The sequence below is a fragment of the Poecilia latipinna genome, unplaced genomic scaffold, assembly GCF_001443285.1.
Source record: "Poecilia latipinna isolate Pla-1442-1.1 unplaced genomic scaffold, P_latipinna-1.0 Scaffold3057, whole genome shotgun sequence".
NCBI classification, from domain to species: Eukaryota; Metazoa; Chordata; class Actinopteri; order Cyprinodontiformes; family Poeciliidae; genus Poecilia; species Poecilia latipinna.
In genome coordinates, this window is record NW_015115673.1 from 1 (window position 1) to 7033 (window position 7033).

General features: G+C 38.0%; 1 protein-coding gene across 1 annotated transcript in view; it reads left to right on the forward strand.

The window, feature by feature from the left end:
- Positions 1-2403: 2403 nt before the first annotated feature.
- The window catches only part of LOC106940006 (GRB2-related adapter protein 2-like), a 24956-nt gene continuing 20326 nt past the window's right edge, over positions 2404-7033 (forward strand). Inside the window, exon 1 of the mRNA XM_015022608.1 lies at positions 2404-2875. The gene's annotated coding sequence lies outside the window, so the exon portion shown is untranslated. The remainder of the gene's footprint in view (positions 2876-7033) is intronic.

Below are 7033 nucleotides of genomic sequence, written 5' to 3' on the forward strand. Positions count from 1 at the left end.
AGGAGGAGGAGGAAGAGTGGCTGATTTTATGAGTTAACTCATTAGCAGTAACACCTGCATCACTTCCTCTGTGTGTGAGAGAGAATGTTGCAGTGTTGAGTAACAGGGTGTGAGGCGGATGTGTGTTTCTACCTGCAGCTGTTGTGCGTGTGTGTGTGTGTGTGTGCGCCTGCGTGCGTGTGTGTGTGTGTGTGTGTGTGCGGTTTGCAGATTCAGGTCAGCCTCTCGCTGCCTCACACCTTCCTGGAAGCCGCCTTGCAGCCTGCAGCTCAGGTTCTTTCTATGACTGGAACATTTTCTCTGATTTAAAGTTTTAAAAAGGCTGAAAGTCCTTCAATTAATGCAGAAAAAGACTGGCAGAGATTTTAAAGCCAACATCTGAGAGAAGATTTCATGTCGTGTTAATCTGACCAACTCGTTTATCTGAGCGGCTCCTCCAGTCAAACTGATTGATACATTTGATCCAGAATCAGTAAATATTTCTGCTTCTTTCCTGTTATTTTTATATTCATGCTGGGTTTAATCAACTCATTGCTAAAATGTTTTCTGGGGAGAAACTCAACTTATTCCACTGAGTCGTTTTATTTTCCCAGTTTTCAGATGAAATTATATATATGAGTCTGAAACATTCATTTCTTCTTTGTTTATTTTACATTTTAAAACTTTATTAGTAAAATAAATTATTATATCAAATCTTTAAATCTCCTGAACATAAAAACTTCTCCTGGTTCTCAAACCGCCGGTCGGTTCTGGTTCTGGTTCTACTGGAGGTTCCTTCCTGTTGGAGGGAAGTTTTCCTCTCCACTGTCGCCACATGCATGGGACACAAGTGATGTTATGCTGTCGCCCCCTGCTGGTAAGGAGGACTGAATGCTCTGACTGTCAGCTGATGATTAATTAATTACACAGTTTTGAAATGACCTTTAATTTTATGTAGTTTTTACCTTCAATTAATATATTTTTGTTGTAACATCTTTTTTATTCTTATATTAATCATTTCATAAGAACATTATTTATTCATATTAATTGGTTGGATTGTTCTGTTTTTGATAACTGCACAGTATTTTATGTTATTTCTGATTCTGTTTTGTTATATTTTTATATGATGTGAATCTAAATATCTCAGTTTTCTGCTCCTGAATTTCTCCACAGTGAAACAATAAATATAAATAAATATTATTTATGAGCTGTTTTTACTGGTGCTTTTAAAACTTTTAAATGTTGCTGCTTTTTCTCCAGGTTCCTTTAGATGAGTTTTTTTAATCTGAGTAAATTATAAGAGATATTTTAATTATATTCATAATCTTATAATATTTCCAGCAGCATGTTGTTAGATAATCAAACACATTTAAACTGCAATCATTAGAACCATAAATGAGAAACAGAAATATAATTGATTTAACAAAAGTATTTTTTACTTTAAATGAAGAGAGAAAACAGAGAATAAAAGCTTTTTATGTTTTCCAATGTAATCCTTTATGATAATCAAATGTTTGTTACGCAGAGGGAAGCTGATCAGTGCAGGAAGTTTGATCTTTCATTATTTCCAGTTTCAGTCATTAGTCTGCTGGTTTCAGCAGCGCAGCAACAAAATGCTGCTGTTTGGTTCTGGACCAGAGAAAACCTCGTTTTTACTGAATCACATTAAAGTTTCCAGATTAAATAAAGTTCATTTCTGACTCAACAGCTTCATAAACATTTAGCTCACGTCTGAAATTACTGCAAACATGTAAGTTTATAAAGACTTTGTTCATTTTTAGTTCTTTGCAGGTAAATTTTTACTTCTTGACATTTCTCCCACTAAATATGTGAACCATCCCTCTAATAATAATATAATATTATAATATTACCTTTAATAACTGCAGCTCCTTTAAGGCGTGAATATGAGGATTTATTGACATTCTGAGTAATAAAATATCTGAACAATAAAACAAGTTCTGATACATTCAGATAAGTTTTGATAATTATCAAAACCTTTTAATTAGAAATAATTCCCCATTTTTAACTTGAGATGTTTGAATATTATCTACAATAATAATAAAGTTGGAAAAGTTTCTGCAGGTGACTCTGTAGCTTCTGATAAACTTGTCTCTACAAAAGATGCCCGCCACACTTTAAAGATCTTAAATTGTAAAAACCTCTTAAAAAAGCATCGTTTCATTTTGATTTTGTTTCCCATTGAGGTTAAATTGTGAAAAACTTTTCTGTCATTTTGCTGAATCGAGTTTTGAATAAAATCCAGATGTTTTATTTTTGCCTTGCAGCATTAAAATCTTCATTCATGCAGTTTGCGTTTTCTCCCGGTGCATGCTGGGATCTCTGCGTCTGCTCACAAACATCATATCATTTTTCCATTTCATAATTTTTCCACTGCTGATTAAATAAGTAATTGCTTACCTTAAACTGCAACCTGTTGATGATGCAGATTTATTACATTTTTTGCTAAACGGAAAATTAACCCCAATGCAAATATTAAACCATAAACAGTCATAAGGTGGCGGTGAGGCCAGCAGGGGGCGCTGCGCTGTCAGTCCGCAGCTCCATCTTTTCTGAATCTATATTTTCATTTCAGACGGAAGTTGATTTATTTAGCGGCTGTCTTCATGCAGCCTGCGCGTCTCAAACACTGCGCTCCTTCATCTGCGGCTGACTCCATCTTCTCCCCGGGACACCATCATCATCATCATCATCATCATCATCATCACCATCATCATCATCATCATCATCATCATCATCATCACCAGCCTTCCTCTGCTCTGCGGATCTTCAGCTCTTCTCCGCCGTGGATGATGCCGCCGCGCTGCCGCCCATCGGGGACCGTCTGCCGGGTTTAGGAGCTCCGCGGCTCTTCAGCAGCAGGAAGAGAAGAGAAAAGGTAAAAACTGCTGAAAAACTGACAACATGAACCACAGAGAGGCTCCTTTCGCAGTCAGGTGACTCTCTTCCTCTTTCTCTGTTTCTCGCTGCTGAAGTAACGATTTAAAAGCGATTCAAGCCTGTTTCCTTTTCTCTCCGCCAAAAACTTTCTGGGTCATTAAATGTTTAAAGCGATCATTTAATTAACTCTAACTAGTTTTTAAAAAACTGCAGTTCAGCCAGAAAACCACAGAAAACTTTGTGAACGTATTAAAAGTTGAATATTTTTCTGTTTTCTGGTCGGTTTGTTCTGAAAAGCTTCAGTGATGAGGAGAAAACACCGAAACGGTTCGAGTTTATTGAACTTATTTAGTGGTTTCAGTCCGAAGCAGCTGCAGAGAGGACGGTTTCCTCTGAGGAAGTGTGAGCGCAGAAACACACACACACACACACACACACACACACACACACACACACACACACACACACACACACACACTTATCTAATGCTCAATCAAAAAATAAAATCAGATTTTCTGAGTTTTTCTGGACTGTGAATGTTGGAGTTACTGTAGAAAAGCAGAAGAGCTCCAGGCTGGAAAGAGGAACCACTTTGAACGTTTTCTGCAAACAGAAACGACTGAAGCTCCTGCTGAGGCTCCTTCATCTGCAGCTCTGTGACCTTCAACCCCTCAGGAAGGTCAACCTGACCTGCTGCCGCCCCCCGGCAGACGGCTCCCTGAAAAAAACACCAGAATGAGAACAAAAGTTGTTTTTCTGAGCGACGGCCTCTCTGGCTCATCAGTGATTATTATATGATCCATTATTTGCTGATTCTTGTCCTGGTTTTACCAGTTTGACTTCATCTGATCATTTAAATCTACGTTTCATTTCATTCAGTTTTTTTCTTGAGAAATTTTCTGCCTCCGTTTGTAAAGCCAACAAAACGACATCAGATCCACAAACAGAAAAATACTTTTTATGTCTAAATATATAAAACCAAACATGTTTAAATGAATTTAATTCAATAAAAGAAGAAATCAGGAGGACAGAAAAAACATGAGCATAACAGGAATTAAATTATTTATCATGACTTTCATTTTGAACAGCAAAGCATCAGCGCGCTCTGTGACGTTTATCATTTCATTTTAGGTTTTTTTTTTCCCGTTCAGCTCGTTTCAGTAACTCTGCAATCTGATTTCAGTAAGTTAGTGGAGCTAACGCCGTTAGCTTCCCAACAGACGTGCTGCTGCTAGTTTACAGGGTTAATCGGCGTGTCGGTTTAGTTTCCTCACCCTGACTGTTCGTGCTGCAGCTCAGATCATCAGCCCTTTCAGCCAGCTGAGCAGCAGTGTTCAGCAGCAACAGAGGAAGTCAGGTTAGACTCCAGGTCTGTCCTGGTGTCTCGTTAAAACGAACTGCTCTTCAACGTTGATCTGCTCATATTAGGAAAACATGAGATTGTAATGTTGTTTTGTGATATTTACTTTGATTAGACCATGTTGGCCTACTAGAAAAAAAAAACCAAAAAAAAAAACGAGGCCTTACTTCAAACTACCGTGCTGGACGGTTCAGCCTCTCCTGCTCTCCGCTCAGTTCGCTCTCAGTACTACCGACTGTACAAAGCAGGGCTGCCTCTCCTCATCTAACCTCCTTTCTCTCATTGTTTTATGCTGCACACATAATTCCATTGTTCTTAAACATGAGATGTTTGATTTGAGTTAACATCTTGGGATTCGAATGATTTCTTCCTTCCAACGGCAGCTGCCTCTTTGTGGCTGTTGAGCTTTAAGTCTGGATGGATCCAGAATGGAGAATCTTTATTTTTGTTCAGCTCTACTTTTTTTTGTAATTATAATTTTTGGTGTTTGAAACACAGATATTTAATATTCATCCTGCAGCTGCAGCTGAAACCTCTGATAGTTTGATAAGCTGAACTTATCGGTGATGTTTCTGTTTGGATTCCAGATGAATTAAAGTGATGAATTAATCATTTAATGATCAAAATGAAGCTAGAAGCAGCTCAGCTCTGATAAAATATGAAATATATGAAACTGATCAGATCAGCTCTAAAACTAACCGTCATCCCTTCGGTTCAGCTGCATTTTAAATTCGGTAAAATTAACATTACCAAACATTAGGAACATTTTAACTTTGACTTTCCAAAGTGATTCTGTCAGCGGATCTGCAGTGAAACTTCATGCATTGCTGCATCGCTGCAGCGCTGCAAGCAACACCCGCTGCTTCTGAAACTGCCAGATCCACCCTGAACTCACCGCCGCTGAAAAGGGAACTGATGCAAATTCACAGAAACTTTCTGCACAATTTACTGAAGCAGTTCGTTTTCGCATTCAGGCGGAAAATTCAAGAGTTCTGAGAACAAATGAAGGTTCAGGTTTTAATAACACCTTTAAATGTTAGTTATAACATGTTAACTAAAATGTTCATATTTAGGTCTTGGTCTTCCTTCTGAGCAAGAAACATAAGAATGAAAGTTGTGGGTTCAGCTCCAGCTTCCTCCTTCTAAATGTCGACGTGGCACCAACCCGACCCGACGCCGAAACACTGAAACAATGAAACACTGAAACACTGAAACAATGAAACAATGAAACACTGAAACACTGAAACACTGAAACAATGAAACACTGGAACACTGAAACACTGAAACAATGAAACAATGAAACACTGAAACAATGAAACAATGAAACACTGAAACAATGACTCTCCATTCCTCTGAGGTTGAAACGTTTACTGCCTGAAGAGCCAATGAGTTTAAATTAATGTCACCAGGTTCAGTAAACATGACGACCTGCTCAGGCGCCTTAATGAACCTGAACCTTCATAAAGATCAGATAAAATCTCAAACTTATTTAAAAATCATCCAGAATAGACTAATTAATGTGAAAAAGCATTGAGGGTGATTGACAGCGCTAAGCCCCGCCCCCTCGCTCTGATTGGCTGTTTCTGACCGCCTGGTTCTGCAGATGGCAGCTGGAAGAATCCCTTTGTTTTACAGATTATTTGTCTCATATTTCACTGTCTGAACATGGAGACAGTTTTAACAAATATGTAAAAAACTTATTTTTATAAAAGTTACATACTGCAGCTTTAATGTTTGTTTTGTGGCCTGCTGATAAAGTGATGAATTTGGAATAATATCTGTAATGATTCCTGAAGCATCCAACTGGTGTTGGACTGTTGTAGCTCTCCATCAGGCCGTAACGTTTGTCCCTCGTTAAAAGCAGATCTGGTTTGATTCTTTCACAGAATATCTGAGAAATTATTTCATCTCTTTTCAGTCCAACACTTAAGAAATGTTAACGGCATCATGGAGGAGCTTCTTAAAGAGACACAGACTCAATTTCAAGGCATCAAATTGTAAATTCACATTTGAAGACATGTTTGAACATTGGGCCGTAAAACAGACAATACCACCACACTGGGACTTCATTTAATCAATTAATGACATGGATTTTATCCCATTTTCTGTTTTTATGTACAGATGATCGAGGTGGAACCTTTGTGTTGTGTTTCTAGTACGGCCGTAAATCTGACGCACAGCTACATTCGCTAACAGCAGCGAGAACGAAGCCGCTTCTCTCTGGTCTGCTGGGGGTCATTTCTGTTTCTAATCGATCTGATTGAATCCTGGAATCGATTATTGTTGTGTTCAGGTTGTGCTAAGAGGAGCTAGCCTAATAGTGAAGCTATGCTAGCCTAAAATAGCATCTCAGTGCTAACATGTAGCAGCTAATGCCAATCAGTTGGATGAAGATCAGATTAAAACTATAAATATATTTGTTATTAAACTCACATGTCTGTTTATTCAATAATTTATTTTCTGATTTGGAATATTGCTTTTTGTCAATTAAAATGCGATTACGTAAAAACAAACGTTAATATGTCCTGTTCACTTTATTTTCATGTTTTATCATCCTGAACATTTTCTGCCAGAGTGAAAATGATTTTATTTTGAAATGATTGTTTTCACAGATCCAAGGAGTTTCATGTTTTCATACTTTTTTAGAAATAAAAATCTAATTTTAACATCCTGTTTATGATGAACCCAAAACTACGGAGCCCCCCAGGGGACATGGGGAATTTTTTTTCTTTTGCGTTCCCTCGCAAAACTTTTGCGAGGGAAAAGAGACGGTGGAGGGAACCACCGTCTAATGGT